The 15,698-nt window shown below is 49.9% G+C and overlaps 1 protein-coding gene across 18 annotated transcripts in view; it reads left to right on the top strand.

Annotated features, from left to right (window-relative positions):
- The window catches only part of MICAL3 (microtubule associated monooxygenase, calponin and LIM domain containing 3), a 296,358-nt gene that overhangs the window by 71,618 nt on the left and 209,042 nt on the right, over positions 1-15,698 (top strand). For 3 of the 18 annotated variants that reach the window (XM_074391098.1, XM_074391100.1, XM_074391099.1), the window contains exon 1: positions 9,644-10,838. The exons of 3 other annotated variants lie outside the window; for them this stretch is intronic. The gene's annotated coding sequence lies outside the window, so the exon portion shown is untranslated. Of the gene's footprint in view, positions 1-9,641; positions 10,839-15,698 lie in introns of those variants that run through there. 12 more of the 18 variants (XM_074391103.1, XM_039462313.2, XM_074391102.1 and 9 more) reach the window with 8 other exon arrangements.

The following is a 15,698-nucleotide window of genomic DNA, read 5'->3' as shown; positions in this document are numbered from 1 at the left end:
TTGCCTGAAAAACTCTGGCTCAAGCTGGAAGGAGGAACTATGCTCCTTTTCTGCCAGTGGGAGCTAAGGTAAGAAAAAAGGAAGCTCACTTCTTGGAATACCTTTCTCATCTCTCCATGAAATCCTGCCATTCTACTGAGGGACCTCTCAAACACCCGCTCCTCCACAGAGCATTCCCTGCTGTTTTAGATAGAAGACTTCTCAGTCTCAGAAGATAGCACTTTCTACCTGCCAAAGACTCTCTCTATCCCCGTGTCACTTTCCCTGCGCTAGCGTGGGCTCCTTAAGGTCAGATGCTATGTCTAATCTTCCTGGGTACAGCTCTCAGCAACCAGGCACGTGCCTTGCTCATCACAGACACCAAGGGCTGAAGAAAGAAAAAGAATCAGATGCTTAAATCAAACAGCAGTTCAAGGCCAGGCGCGGTGGCTCATGCCTGTCATCCAAGCACTTTGGAGGCCAAGGTGGGAGGATTACCTGAGGTCGAGAGTTCAAGACCAGCCTGACCAACATGGTGAAACTCTGTCTTTAAAAAAAAAAAAAACGGAGTTCACATGATCTCCAATGGGAGTGAACAGAAGGATTTGGAGCCTGTCCTAGGCACAGGGCAAAGGGAGACATGGTTCCCTTCCCTGCAAGAGGCTCATCCCCACCAGTGCGTCTTCTCTGAAATCTGAAAATGCTGATGTGCATGCCGGCGGTTTCAAGTTCATTAGTTCCATTCTGAGGCTTTATCAGGGCACCTTCTACCACGATTCCACTTCCTAAACGGGCAGTATCGTTTGCTTTCTCCCCGCTGCCCTCGCTCCCCTCCCTTCCCTCAGTCCTTTCCCTCTGTTGTTTTCTCTTTCACTGTTGAAAAGGGAGGGGAGGCGAGTGGATCACCTGAGGTCAGGAGTTCAAGACCAGCCTGGCCAACATGTGTGCGACCCGCAGAGACCCTTCCCAAAGCAAATGAGAGCGAGGAGTTGTTAAGCCGAGTCCAGGTTTATTGGGATCTGCGGGCAACCCAGGCGGGAGGGGAGCTGAGCTGCACCCAGCAGCGGGCCGGAGAGGGTTTTTATAGGGGCGGCGGCCTGTGTAGGCGAGGTGCTGCGGAGTGATTGGTGGAAGGGAGAGCAGAGGAGGGTTTTCTGTGTGCCAGAAGGGGATTGGTCACCTCTTGGCGGGCTTAGGTTTGAATTTTATTGGCTGTCTTGTTTCTAGGCAGACTACTGCAACTGCCAAGGGGTGGGGGATGGGGGTTGGCTTTAGGTTTGGCGGGTTAAGGCTGAGCAGTGATTGGTCGCCCTGCGCTACCAGGCAGAATAGGGTCTGCAGGCGGACTCCAGGAAGTGAGGGACAAAATGCAGGACTGTAGGTTTTTCTACCAAACAACATGGTGAAACACTGTCTCTACTGAAAATACAAAACTTAGCCAGGCATGGTGGTGCAACACCTGTAATCCCAGCTACTCGGGAGGCTGAGGCGGGAGAATCACTTGAACCTGGGAGGCAGAGGTGGCAGTGAGCCGAGATCGCGCCATTGCACTCCAGCCTGGGTGACAAGAGCAAGACTTTGTCTAAAAACAAAAAAAGAAAGAAAGAAGGGAGGGAGGGAAGGAGGGAGGGAGGGAGGGAGGAAGGAAGGAAAAGAAAACGAGCTAGAACCCAATTGGGCTGAACTTAACCACATGTAATTTTGCAACCAATGTTTTTATTTTATTTGTTATTTTTATTTTTCAAGACAGGGTCCCACTCTGTTACCCAGACTAGAGTGCAGTGGCACCCCCATAGCTCACTGCAGCCTTGACATCCTGGGCTCAAGCGATCCTCCGGCCTCAGCCTCCTGAGTAGCTGGGACTACAGGTGTGCACCACCAGGCTCAGTTATGTTGTGTGTGTTTTGTAGAGACAGGGGCTTGCTTTGTTGTCTAGACTGGTCTTGAACTTTGGACTTCAACTGATCCTCATGCTTCAGCCTCCCCAAATTCTGCAATAATAGGCGTGAGCCACTACGCCTAGCCATAGTGTTTTTATCTTCAAGAGCAATGTGTCTGAGCAGTGGAGGAAGGTAGACTAGAAAGACTTCCCCTCCTCACTGCAGAAGGAACCAATCGCAAGGGTACATTTACTTGTGTTAGTTCTGCAGATGTACAGCATTTAGTCCTGTCGAGTGCAGAGCACACAGCCCTAAGGTCTGCTGTTCAAAGAATCAAGTCCTACAGAGTGTGTGTGTGTGTGTGTGTGTGTGTGTGTGTGTGTGTGTATTTTCATATATATTTATATACATAATATAAATGTTTTATAAATTTTTCTTAGATATAATGCATATGAGAATGTAAATCCAGAAAACCCCTGTTTATAATTGCTGTGTTTCCCAGAGACTTTCAAGAATTCAGCCCGCATTGGCTTAGGGAAAGAGTCTTCCCGTGAGTTACAGCAGGATTCTAGAAATCTCTGTTTTGGCAGTGATTGTGATGTGGCAGTTGTCGACGTTATTTTGCAGTGCCTTGGTAACTAGAGATTTCTTCTGCATATTCCCAGCTTGGTTTTGTCTGTTTTTATTACGTAGAATTTCTGTCTACTGCTGAACATACACATGCCATCAATTAAGGGAAACACTGCCCGATTTGCAGCCATTATGTTATGAGAAATTGATGGGGAAGTAGATTTGCAACTTTATCAAGATGCATTTTAATTTCCTTTTTTTTTTTTGGTAGAGACAGCCTCTCGCTGTGTCACCCAGGCTGAAGGACAGTGGTGCTCATGGCAGCCTCAAACTCCTCAGCTCAAGTGATCCCCCGACCTTGGCCTCCCAAAGTCCTGGGACTGGGTGAAGCCACCACACCCAATCTGAATTTCCTTCTTTCTGACAGGGAAAAAATATCAAATCAGTCTGGGATTAGTTAAAAAGTAAAAGATAGGCCAGGCGTGGTAGCTGACGCCTGTAATCCAAGCACTTCGGAGGCCAAGGAGGGCGGATCACCTGAGATTGAGAGTTCAAGACCAGCCTGACCAACATGGTGAAATCCCGTCTTTAAAAAAAAAATAGTAAAAGATATATAATTTTCTTTTTCTTTTTTTTTTTTTTTTTTTGAGACGGAGTTTCGCTCTTGTTACCCAGGCTGGAGTGCAATGGCGATCTCGGCTCACCGCAACCTCCACCTCCTGGGTTCAGGCAATTCTCCTGCCTCAGCCTCCTAAGTAGCTGGGATTACAGGCACGCGCCACCATGCCCAGCTAATTTTTTGTATTTTTAGTAGAGACGGGGTTTCACCATGTTGACCAGGATGGTCTCGATCTTTCGACCTCGTGATCCACCCGCCTCGGCCCCCCAAAGTGCTGGGATTATAGGCTTGAGCCACCACACCCGGCCATAATTTTCTTAAAACTCACTATGAGCTATTAGCCTAGAAATAAACCCCAGAAGCCGGGACGGTAGCTGATGCCTGTAATCCCAGCACTTTGGGAGGCTGAGGCAGGGGGATCACCTGAGGTCGGGAATTTGAGACCAGCCTGACCAGCATGGAGAAACCCCATTTCTACTAAAAATACAAAACTACATTAGCCAGGCCTGAGGGCGCGTATCTATAATCCCAGCTACTCGGAGGCTGAGGCAGGAGAATCGCTTGAACCCAGGAGGCGGAGGTTGCAGTGGGCTGAGATCGTGCCATTGCACTCCAGCCTGGGCAAGGAGAGTGAAACTCTGTCTCAAAAAAAAAAAAAAAAAAAAAAAAAGAAAAGAAAAGAAAAAAGAAGGAAACCCCAGAATCTAGGATGACATCTTCCAGCTCACAGACATCCCAATCCATGGATCTCCTTAGCTTTTCTCCAGAAGACTGAGTTCGTTCCAAACCAGTCCCTTAGTACAGAAGAGGGTCAGGAACATCAAGGCTTTCATGTCTTCAGTAGGTCCACATGAGTACAGATGCAGCCCAGGAATCACATTTGTTCTAACCACTCTGTTCTTCCTTCTTGCCTCTCTTATTCAACGTATAGATAGGATGGGCTTTTGAGCTAGTTCAGGCATCCTGGGAGCTGTTAGGCTATACATGGCTTGGGATATCCCTGGAGATTGCTTAAAGCTGAATACCTTTGGGAGTCATGATAAACTGAATTGGTAGTAGTCACAGGTGTGCTGTTTAGAATGCTTGGAAGGGATGGACTGAGCTCCTATTGGACCATGGTTTTTTTTTGTTTTTTTTTTTTTTTGAGACAGATTTTTCATTCTTTTTTTCCCAGGCTGGAGTGCAATGGTGTGATCTCTGCTCACTGCAACCTCCACCTCCTGGGTTTAAGCAATTCTCCTGCCTCAGCCTCCTGAGTGGCTGGGATTTCAGGCATGTGCCTCCATACCCAGCTAATTTTTTTTTTTTAAGAGACAGAGTTTCACCATGTTAGCCAGGCTGGTCTTGAACTCCTGACCTCTGGTGATCTGCCTGCCACAGCCTCACAAAGTGCTGGGATTACAGGTGAGAGCCACTGCACCCAGCCTACCATGCTTTTTTAGTTTGTTTGTTTTCTTTTGAAATTGAGTCTTACTCTATCGTCCAGGCTGGAGTGCAGTGATGCAGTCTCTGCTCACTACAACCTGTGCCTCCCAGGTTCAAGTGATTCTCTTGGCTCAGCCTCCCGAGTAGCTGGAATTACAGGTGCATGCCACCACACCTGACTAACTTTCATATTTTTTGGTAACGATGGGTGTTTACTGTGTTGGTTAGGCTGGTCTCAAACTTCTGACCTCAGGTGATCCATCTGATTTGGCCTCCCAAAGTGCTGAGATTACAGGCATGAGCCACCATGCCCAGCCAACCATGCATTTCCTACTTTGCTAGCTAGTGTCAGAAAGCTGATCACAACAGGTTTAAGTTAAAAATGAAACCAAAAACCAAAAACCAAAACAAACCAAAAAAAAACTGAGCATAGTTGCTTAGGCCTGTAATCCTAGCAACAGGAGGCTGAAGTGGGAGGATCCTTTGAGCCCAGGAGTGCAAGGCTGCAGTGAACTATGATTGTGCCACTGTGCTCCTGCCTGGGCAACAGAGCAAGACCCTGACTCTAAAAAAGAAAAAAAAAAATAAAATCGGGCTGGGCACGGTGGCTCACGCCTGTAATCCCAGCACTTTGGGAGGCCGAGGCAGACAGATCACCTGAGATCGGGAGTTTGAGACCAGCCTGACCAACATGGAGAATCCCTGTCTGTACTAAAAATACAAAAAATTAGCGGGGTGTGGTGGTGCATGCCTGTAATCCCAGCTACTCTGGAGGCTGAACTCGGTGGTGGAGGGTGGGTGGGGGGTGGAGGTTGCAGTGAGCCAAGATCCTGCCATGGCACTCCAGCCTGGGCTACAGGAGCGAAACTCCATCTCAAAAAAAAAAAAAAAAAAAAAAAAAAAGAAGAAGAAAAAAGAAAAAAAAAATCATATTTAGGCAATCTATAATGTATATTAAATAGAAAAGTAGATTGCAAAGCATTTGATTAAATTTTGTTAAAAAGATACTACAGAGACCCTTGGTGGACGCTGAGGCAGGAGAATTGCCTGAACCCAGGAGGCGGAGGTTGCGGTGAGCCGAGATCGCGCGATTGCACTCCAGCCTGGGTAACAAGAGCGAAACTCCGTCTCAAAAAAAAAAAAAAAAAGATACTACAGAGAAAGAAGATATATGACACAAAGGCATGAGCCCCCTGGGTGCAGGAGCATCGCACATACATTGCAGAGACACATGCATCAAAATGGTAACAGTGATATGCTGGTGAAGGTAATGAGTATTTTTTTCTTTTTTTGTGAGACGGAGTTTTGTTCTTGTTACCCAGGCTGGAGTGCAATGGCGCGATCTCGGCTCACCGCAACCTCTGCCTCCTGGGTTCAGGCAATTATCCTGCCTCGGCCTCCTGAGTAGCTGGGATTACAGGCACGCGCCACCATGCCCAGCTAATTTTTGTATTTTTTTAGTAGAGACGGGGTTTCACCATGTTGACCAGGATGGTCTCGATCTGTCGACCTTGTGATCCACCCGCCTTGGCCTCCCAAAGTGCTGGGATTACAGGCTTGAGCCACCGCGCCCGGCCGGTAATGGGCATTTTTATCTTTTATTTTTGAGACAGAATATCGCTTTTCTTGCCCAGGCTGGAGTGCAATGGTGTGATCTCGGCTCATTGCCACCTCCGTAGTTCAAGTGACTCTCCTGCCTCAACCTTCCGAGTAGCTGGGATTACAGGCATGCTCCACCACACCCAGCTAATTTTGCATTTTTAGTAGAGACAGCTTCTCCATGTTGGTCAGGCTAGTCTCAAACTCCCAATCTCAGCTGATCCACCCACCTCAACCTCCCAAAGTGCTGGGATTATAGGTGTGAGCCGCAGTGCCTGGCCAGGTATTTCTATTTTTTGTAGTTTTCTCTATTTAAAAAATTATTATACAATCAATATGTATTACTTTTGAAATCAGAAAATATTTTTAAAATTGAAAATAAGACAGCATATTCCAGTAATCTTCTAACAGCTCCATTGTGGATTGAATTAGGTGATTCTATCGATTGTTTGCTGTGTCCAGTTATTTCTGGCGCTCTCCTCCTCCCGAGAACACTGGCCATCTCCCCAGCCTAGGGGGAGGACATTCCAACATGAGCATCTACATTTAGGAGTGGATGGGATCCAGTGGCATTCTCCGAGGTGCCCAGGCAGATTCCTTCCATACTCAAGGGAGTATGATATTTAATCATCCCATGTGCTAAATACATACTACATGTATGATTTATCAGGATAATCCCACACAACCTGCCAGTTCTTTGCTCGTAGTGGGTGCCCAGTAGATGTTTGAATGCATAAATAAAGCACTCAGATAAGCAGAGACAGTTTAGAGCTCTCTGGGGATGAGGAAAGACAGAGCGCTCTGGGAGTGGGAATGAACTTGATTGACTATGGCCGGACCTGGCAAAGAACAACTCACAAGCATTGGCTTCGCAATGACCTTGTTCAGGCTGCTTAATCAATATTAAAAATCTGCTGCTCCCATACAATGTTGCTAGGCTCCCCAACCCTGTGAGGATGTCAACAGTTTAAAAAGAAGAAATAAGGCCGGGCGCGGTGGCTCAAGCCTGTAATCCCAGCACTTTGGGAGGCCGAGGCGGGTGGATCACGAGGTCAAGAGATCGAGACCATCCTGGTCAACATGGTGAAACCCCGTCTCTACTAAAAATACAAAAAATTAGCTGGGCATGGTGGCACGTGCCTGTAATCCCAGCTACTCAGGAGGCTGAGGCAGGAGAATTGCCTGAACCCAGGAGGCGGAGGTTGCGGTGAGCCGAGATGGCGCCATTGCACTCCAGCCTGGGTAACAAGAGCGAAACTCCGTCTCAAAAAAAAAAAAAAAAAGAAAGAATTAGCCCAGCCTGTATTTTCAGGGGAGTGTTAAAACTGCCAGAGGAGCAGGGTAGTTGGCTAAACAGCCAGTGGAGAACTTTTCCAAATTGGTCAGCAGCAGCATTGTACACAGAAGTCTCTTCATTGACACGGGGCTAATTCTAGCTGCCAGCACTCCAGCGGTAGGGGACAGTTTTGTGGCCTTTTGCTATTGAATATGCCAGAATATAAATAGCAAACCATAAAGTCCACAGTGATTCTCACCCTTCAAATAGAAGTGTTTCACTTGTTTTCTCCCCTCCCCCCATCAGCAGGATTTGTACCACACTCCCTAAACCCCATGGCATAGGTTTTGCTATTTTGTATTCTTTTCTTCCTTCTCTGGTTGTTACATGTGAAAAGGTTGTGTTCACCACCGGCAGGGATTACAGTGGAAAGAATGCAGTGTGGAAAGCCAGGCTCAGTTGCTTACCAGCCTTGCTACCTTAGCCAAACAGTCATGCCCTCTGAGCTGTAGTTTCCTTCCTCATCTGTGAATAAACGTCTACCAACTCTCCTCACGTGACTGTTTTGAGGCTAAGATGATATTATAGGTACAGAAATAAACGTAAACATAACATATATGTATGAGGCCAGGCATGGTTGCTCACGCCTGTAACCCCAGCACTTTGGGAGGCTGAGGCAGGCGGATCACTTGAGGTCAGGAGTTCGAGACCAGCCTGGTCAACATAGTGAAACCCTGTCTACTAAAAATTCAAAAATTAGCCGGGCGTGGTGGCACATGCCTGATGCCTGTAATCCCAACTACTCGGGAGGCTCAGGCACCAGAATTGCTTGAACTCAGGAGGTGGAGGTTGCAGTGAGTTAAGATTGCACCACTGTACTCCAGCCTGGGTGACAGAGTGAGACTCTGTCTCAAAAAAAAAAAAAAAAAAAAGAAAGAAATTAAAAATAAATAAAATGTATGAGATTATCTTTCATCTGGCATGCAATATATTCTTAAGAAACTCGACGGTATTGCGTTGCGGAGTTATGGTAGGGGGGCACCAGATGTCAGACCTCTGTGTGAACTTCGGCAGATCAGTTTCTCTAAGCTCTCGTGTTTTCCTCTGGAGGGCAAAACGGTACTGATGGGAATAAAGATGGAACGTTACAGAGTTGATATGAAGGTGAAATGGAAGAATGCAGGCAAAGCACTTCCCAACGGTACCTAGCACATAGTGGGCACTTCACAAATGTAAGCTGTGGCTGCTGTGGCAGCCAGCAGGGAGGCAGAGAAATATGTCGATGAGAAATGTGTATTGGGGCAGAGAGCATGGGCAGTTAGGTCATGGCAGGGCACAGAGTAGAAACGGGAGCTCTGTAAGCTAGCAGCTTCTGGGAATCAGTCTGGAAGGCGTCATGGAAGAATGGACTTTCTGGAACTCTTTGGATTATAGTTGGAAGATGAGTTATCTGGAGTTATTAAAAGACACTCTTACATGAGTTGGAAGCTGGTTGAGTGTGGGGTGAGGTGACCAGCTGTTGGGAGGTTGAAAAGTTCTGTAATAAAGAATGTGAGCTGAAGCTTAGTAGCCAAAATGTAAGCCTAACCAGGCCGGTGGAAGACTCTAAAACGGAGCAGGCCCCAAGGAATGGTGAGAAAGTCTGAAATTTGGCTTGCAGTGTGGATAAAAGCACAATTGGCCGTGTGTGATTGAATGGTGTGTCACAGATTGAGTCAGGAACAAGCACTTTCACAGTTCTAGGGAGGGGTGGGCCGTGGGATTTGTTGCTCAAGGGAGGAATTGCTGACGGTCACTGCGTAAATGAATTGTTAATCGAAGCTTTGTCTGATTATGACGAGGAATGGAGAAGAGAGGGGCTGCCTCCTGGAGGAGCAGAAATCATGAACTACTTGGAGGTGGGGGCTCCACACATAAGAAGAATATTCTTCTCTAAGAGATGAAGGATCCAGAAAGAAGACTGGATTCCCCTTTACCAAAGGTGGGGTTGATAATGTCGCTGAAAGTCAGTGTCGGAAAGTCTCCCTACTTTTTTTTTTTTTTTTTTTTTTTTTTGAGACGGAGTTTCGCTCTTGTTACCCAGGCTGGAGTGCAATGGCGCCATCTCGGCTCACCGCAACCTCCGCCTCCTGGGTTCAGGCAATTCTCCTGCCTCAGCCTCCTGAGTAGCTGGGATTACAGGCACGCGCCGCCATGCCCAGCTAATTTTTTGTATTTTTAGTAGAGACGGGGTTTCACCATGTTGACCAGGATGGTCTCGATCTCTCGACCTCGTGATCCACCCGCCTCGGCCTCCCAAAGTGCTGGGATTACAGGCGTGAGCCACCGCGCCCGGCCAAGTCTCCCTACTGTCAACTAAAGTTCTTTAATTATGGTGGATCATGCCCCAAATTGCAGAATTATCTGCAGCTATTGCTATTCCCATGCAAAGGATGACAGGATCACACAAGTGAGTGAGGGCCGTCAGACACCAAGTACAGTTCAGTCTCCTCATTGGACTAGATGATGAAACTGAGGCTGAGGGCTGGACTTATCTGCTCAAGGTCATACAGATACATTTGGTTCAGTTTGCTCCAGATTTTCCTTTAGCTCCCTCCTCCAAAAATCTGGTTCCCTCTAATCTCTTTGCTTCTCATCTGCATAGTGTCAGAATGAAAATCCTAGTGGTTTTTTTTGTTTTTGTTTTTGTTTTTTTTGAGACGGAGTCTTTCTCTGACGCCCAGGCTGGAGTGCGGTGGTGCAATCTCGGCTCACTGCAACCTCCCGGGTTCAAGCGATTCTCCTGCCTCAGCCTCCCGAGGAGCTGGGACCTACAGGCCCGTGCAACCACGCCCGGCTAATTTTTGTATTTTCAGTGGGGAGGTTTCACCCTGTTGGCCAGGCTGGTCTTGAACTCCGCACCTCCAGTGATCCGCTCGCCTCTGCCCAGCAAAGTGCGGAATTACCAGAGAGAGCCACCGTGCCAGGACAAGTCCCCTTTAAGTACATCCTCCCTTCTCCCTGCTGCCAGGCTTTGATATGCCCACCGGGGTTCTCCATTGGCCACTTCGTGTGGCTTCTCGCCCCTTCCAAGATTCCCAACCAATCACCTCTTTCCTGTCTCCCGTTGGGCTTTGAGGAATGTACCATATGGACCGTGCGGGGGGACGAAGAGGACGAAGGGCGTGGCGACGGCTTACTTCTTTGCCTTTGGCACATATCTCGTAAGATTCTGGCAAGACTGAGCATCCAGGTAGCAACAGGGTCCCTGAGGACGGAAGCCGCGTGCCGGTTCCAGGGCGCACTGAGCTCTCTCGCCCCCGAGGCTGGGGTCCTGTGGTCCGGCCCGAGGGCCGCAGCCCCCGCCCTTCCATGTGCCCGCCCATCCCCCGGCGGCTGCGCCGCGGCTCCCGCTGCTGCTGACCGCGCCGGACGCCGCGGCTGTGGGACTGGGCGGCCCCGGCCGGCCGCTGGGACGCCGGCGCCGAGGACGCCGCAGCATGAGGCGGAGGTACGGACGGGGCTTCGGGGCTCCGACCCGCGCCAGCCGCGCCGGGGTGGCCGCATCTCGCTCGCCCTCGAGCTCGGGGTCCCGGCCCCGGGCTGGCCCCTGCGGGCGGCTCTGGAGCGGGCGTCCCGGGAGCAGGCGCGCGCCGAGCCTCCCGCCCGGGCAGCGCCGAGGCCGGGACCCGCCGCGGCGCGGGCGCCTCCTTCCGGCGGCGCGTGCAGCCCTGCGCCCGGCGGGCGGGCCGCGAGGAGGCCCCCGCCCCGCGTCCCCGTGCGGTCGCCTCCCGGCGGAGGGCGCGCGCCCAGGTGCGCCGGCGGGCCCGGGTTCCGCGGCGGCGGGCGCGGGGCGACGCGGGGAGGCTGTCCGCCTCGGGCGGGGGGCCGAGCGCCGGGGCGGCTTTTTGGGGCGGGGGAGGTCTCTGTCTGGACGCGGGTCCGCGGGCTGCGAGTCGGGGCTCCGCCGGGTCCTGCCTCCGCGGCCCGGCCCCCGGGGCCACCCCGTCCGGCCGCCCGGGCCTGACGCTGGCGTGCGCCGAGGGTGGGCGCCTGCGACCCTGGCAGGTCGGTGGCCGAGCGGACCCCGGCGCGCCTGTCCATTTCTGGGGGCGGCGGGCGCGGCCGGGCGGTGGCGGCGACGCCCCTTTCCCTGGCTGCCTTCGGAGGGGACCGCGCTCCTGGAGGGCTCCGAGGCACGCTGGAAATGCCCAGTTTAGAAACCACCGTGAGGAGCCCCGCGCGGACCCGGGCCTGCCTGGCCTAGCAGAAAGCCAGCCGCCGCGAGAGCCTCCGCCTGGGGGGCCCTGGGGAGCCGCCACCCGCCGGCTCGGTGGTTTGCTGGGGAGAAGGGGTCTGGCAGGCCCCTCGGGCAAGGCCTCGGGGTCGCATCCCGTTCAGGGGCGGGGCACCAGCCCCCTATGTTGGCTGATTTTCCTGACTCTGCAGAGAAAGTATGTCCAAGAGTTCAAAACACTTTGGTGTTCTTTTAATGGTGTTTAATGCAGATGTTGACTGTGATTTGTGTGAAATGGTTGATGTAGAGGAATGAAGGTCAACTGTGGGCAGGTGGACAGTGTTTTGTTTTTTTTGCCCCTAAGCTGCTTTTTAGTGGGATGTTTGTTCATGGAGAGGGTGACGTTTGAGTATCAGGCCACCAGTGTGTATTTGGTCCCATCTGACACTTTGCTCCATAGACAGTCGTGGTACCCCAGGGATGAGGATGAGCCCGCTTTTAAGCTGAGAAAGACATCTTTCTACCGTCGCTGCCGCCTGCGGGAAAGCTTCGCCTTCTGGTTACCTGGCCACACACGGGCCGGTTCGTTGTGGTTGTCGTCTTCACGACACATGTCTGCAGCGCCTCTCAGGGTGCTGGCATTCCGTATTTGATTGCCAGATGTATTTCTCAGGTCAGAAATCCGGCCCCAGATTTTTATGGTGAGTTTTTATTGTGCTCCAGGTTATAAAAGTTTTACATTTTTTTTTTTTTTACGGTGTCTTCAATACCCTGAGTTAATTTCATAATTATAGGAAAGACATGCTTTGGGTGTTCTTCCTGTAAAGGGTGTTTCAGAAGTTAGGCCTGGTTCCTCAGTCAGGGCTGCTTTTTTGTGTTCACAGCGCTAACATTTGAAATGTCTTAAACTTGACTGCAGGGTCTGATTCTTTCCCCCAAACCCCCCACGTCTGGGATGATCTCGTTCACTGGTGGTTTATTCTATGGTGTTACTAGGTGTGGAAGAGAAAATGGGCATTGGAAATAATGTATGTGAAGAATTAGCACAGTCCTTGGCACATAGCAGATGTCCAGTAAACATCAAGTGAATTTTTCCTTTGTGCCTTGGGTTTGAGAGACCTGGGGATGAAGAAATTGGATGCAGTTTTGGTCGCATGCTCCCCCACTTCCTCCTTCCACTCCGACTTCCAGCTCTCCAGACATTTCAATGGTAGCTTAGAAATGAAACTCACATCTTGGACCTAGAAGTAGAAATAAGGAAAAATGGAGCTCTTCCTCCTGGATCATATGTTGCACTTTAAAGGAAGGCCAGCACGTACCCATCATTCAGTACAGGAGTGCAGAGGGTCAAATCTCACCGTTTCTGGCATCTGTTGAGTAGTCCTGCCAGAGAGGATTTTGGTGGTGGTTGGTTTCACATGCCCAGGTGGAACCGGATGAATTGCCTACTTTCTCTAGGCACTGGCATCTAAGAAGTGGCCCAGGATGGTCAAAGCCTGACCATTGGCAGAGTCCTAGCTTTGCTGGGCTGTGCCTGTGAACTGGGATCTGGGAGGAGCAGCCATTTGCCTCCTCCAGCGCATAGCAGCTCCCGTGTGTACAGACGAAAAGGCCATCAAACCTAATGTTCTAGAAAAGGTAAGAGCCATCATTGGCTTATGTTCCGTAATATTACGGGGCCTGGCATTTTAATAATAATTATGCTCTGCATTTACTACTGTTTGCTTTTTCTTTGAGACAGTGAAAGCTTTTTCATCACCTATTATCCCATTGATTCTTATTTGTCTCTGAGGTCGTCAGAGTTCAGTAAGGAAATGGAGGTGCCATGAGTTGCTTTAAGTTGTGAGTGAGTTGGTCCCTGAACTGGGCTCGAATTGGGTTTTCCTTCTTAAGTTTCACTTTGCTGATACCTTTAGGGGAAAATAATTCACACTTTTTTTTTTTTTTCCCCAGAAGCGGAAGGACTTAAAGACACCAGATCATTGTGCTTTTCTGATGACTAGATAGTGGAGGATAGTTAACATCAATTGAGTGCTTATCTGCAGGAATCTGTACTAGGTGTTGCACAGACATTACCTCATTTATTCCTCACAACAGTATTCAGGGCAGAACTTACTATCTCCAGTTACACAGATGACAGACTAGGGTTTTGTGAGGTCTTAGCTCAAGGGAGTGATCGTGAGTGACAAAGCCTTGACTGAAAGCAGGGCTGGGTTCAGTCCTGGGCTTTCTGATTCCAGCACGTGTGCTCCTCCTAACCTGTGCGCTAGCGGACCTCAGGGATGACTACTGCACAGACCTGAGCACCTGACACCTGCTGCTGCCACCCCAGGTCTGATGGGTGGTAGGGGTTGGACGGGGCTTTATGTTCTGTTGTAGTAAGTTTTCACACCGTGATCTTTTCCTTTGCCAGAAGCATTCATCTAGACAGGTGGAGGGGAATTACTTTAGAAAAAATAATCAGAGCTGAGAAAACGTCTGCATTTGCAGAGTATGAAGTATTTAATAAGACCAGATGGGCTGGGCGCAGTGGCTCATGCCTGTAATCCCAGCACTTTGGGAGGCTGAGGTGGACAGAGTGTTTGAGACCAGCATGGGCCACATAGCTAAACCCCGTCTCTCTAAAAAGTACAAAAATTAGCTGGAACACAGGTGGTGTGCACCTGTGGTCCCAGCTACTCTGGAGGCTGAGGTGGGAGGATTTCCTGAGCTCAGGAGGCCAAGGTTGCAGTGGGGAGATTAGGGACAGAGAGAGAATGGAAGTGGTTTGTAAACAGAGGAAATTAATGGTACTCTGATCCAGAGGCCATCTTCAGTGTCCAGGCTGTTTTGCTTAAGCTGCTGGTGAAATTGTGAAACTGGAGGTACGGCACCTGTGCTGCAATCTGCGCGCTAAATAAGGCTCTCCGTTTTTTTTTGTTTGTTTGGTTGGTTTTTTTTTGAGATGGAGTTTTGCTCTTGTTACCCAGGCTGGAGTGCAATGGCGCGATATCGGCTGACCGCAACCTCTGCCTCCTGGGTTCAAGCAATTCTCCCGCCTCAGCCTCCTGAGTAGCTGGGATTACAGGCACGTGCCACCACGCCCAGCTAATTTTTTTAGTATTTTTAGTAGAGACGGGGTTTCACCATGTTGACCAGGATGGTCTCGATTTCTTGACCTCGTGATCCACCCGCCTTGGCCTCCCAAAGTGCTGGGATTACAGGCTTGAGCCACCGCGCCCGGCGGCTCTCCGTTTTTACTTTACGTAGCAAAGTTGAAAGCCTGATTCCTTTTTGGTCTTTAGCTTCCAGTATACTTTAATGCAGTACACTGTGGTCATGGTGGGAGTGTGGTTCAGAAATTTACCTAAACTCTGCGGACTTCCCCTTCTCTCCAGCCACCCACTCTGTCACTTTTGGTTCCACTCTTCAGAATTAATCTGTGATTCCATGGAGTTGGGGGGATGATGGGTGGTGTCAGACACTCAAGTGCTTGGGATACTCCAGTGGAGAGAACAGTGTGCCCCCCCCCCCCGCCCCCGCTCCCGTGGGCCTCAGGTGTATGCGACTTGTTGTTTTCTTGGGGGTGGGCTTTAGCCATCTCTACCTATAAAAGCACCGCTGTCAAGAAGCTGGGAAAGGCTGGGCACGGTGGCTCATACCTGTAATCACAGCACTTTGGGAGGCTGAGGCGAGCAGATCACCTGAGGTTGGGAGTTCAAGACAGTGTGACCAACATGGAGAAACCCTGTCTCTACGAAAAATACAAAATTAGCCAGGTGTGGTAAGTACACACCTGTGATCCCAGCTACTTGGGAGGCTGAGGTAAGAGAATCACTTGAACCTGGGAGGTGGAGGTTGTGGTGAGCCAAGATTGCACCATTGCATTCCAGCCTGGGCAACAGGAGTGAAACTCTGTCTCAAAAAAGAAAAGAAAAAAGAAAGAAACTGGGAGGAATAACCAGTAAACTGTCACCCCAAACCCTGCAGTTGATTGTATTTTTCTTTCTTTCTTTTTTTTTTTTTTTTTTTTTTTTGAGATGGAGTCTTGCTTTGTTCCCCAGGCTATAGTGCATGATCTCAGCTCATGGCAACCTCTGCCTCCCGAGCTCAAGTGATTCTCCTGCCTCTGCCTCCCAAGTAGCTGGGATTATG

Source organism: Saimiri boliviensis, chromosome 21 (genome assembly GCF_048565385.1).
Source record: "Saimiri boliviensis isolate mSaiBol1 chromosome 21, mSaiBol1.pri, whole genome shotgun sequence".
Taxonomy (NCBI): Eukaryota; Metazoa; Chordata; class Mammalia; order Primates; family Cebidae; genus Saimiri; species Saimiri boliviensis.
Note: the sequence above shows the minus strand (reverse complement) of the source record. Positions and strands in the feature narration are given on the sequence as shown.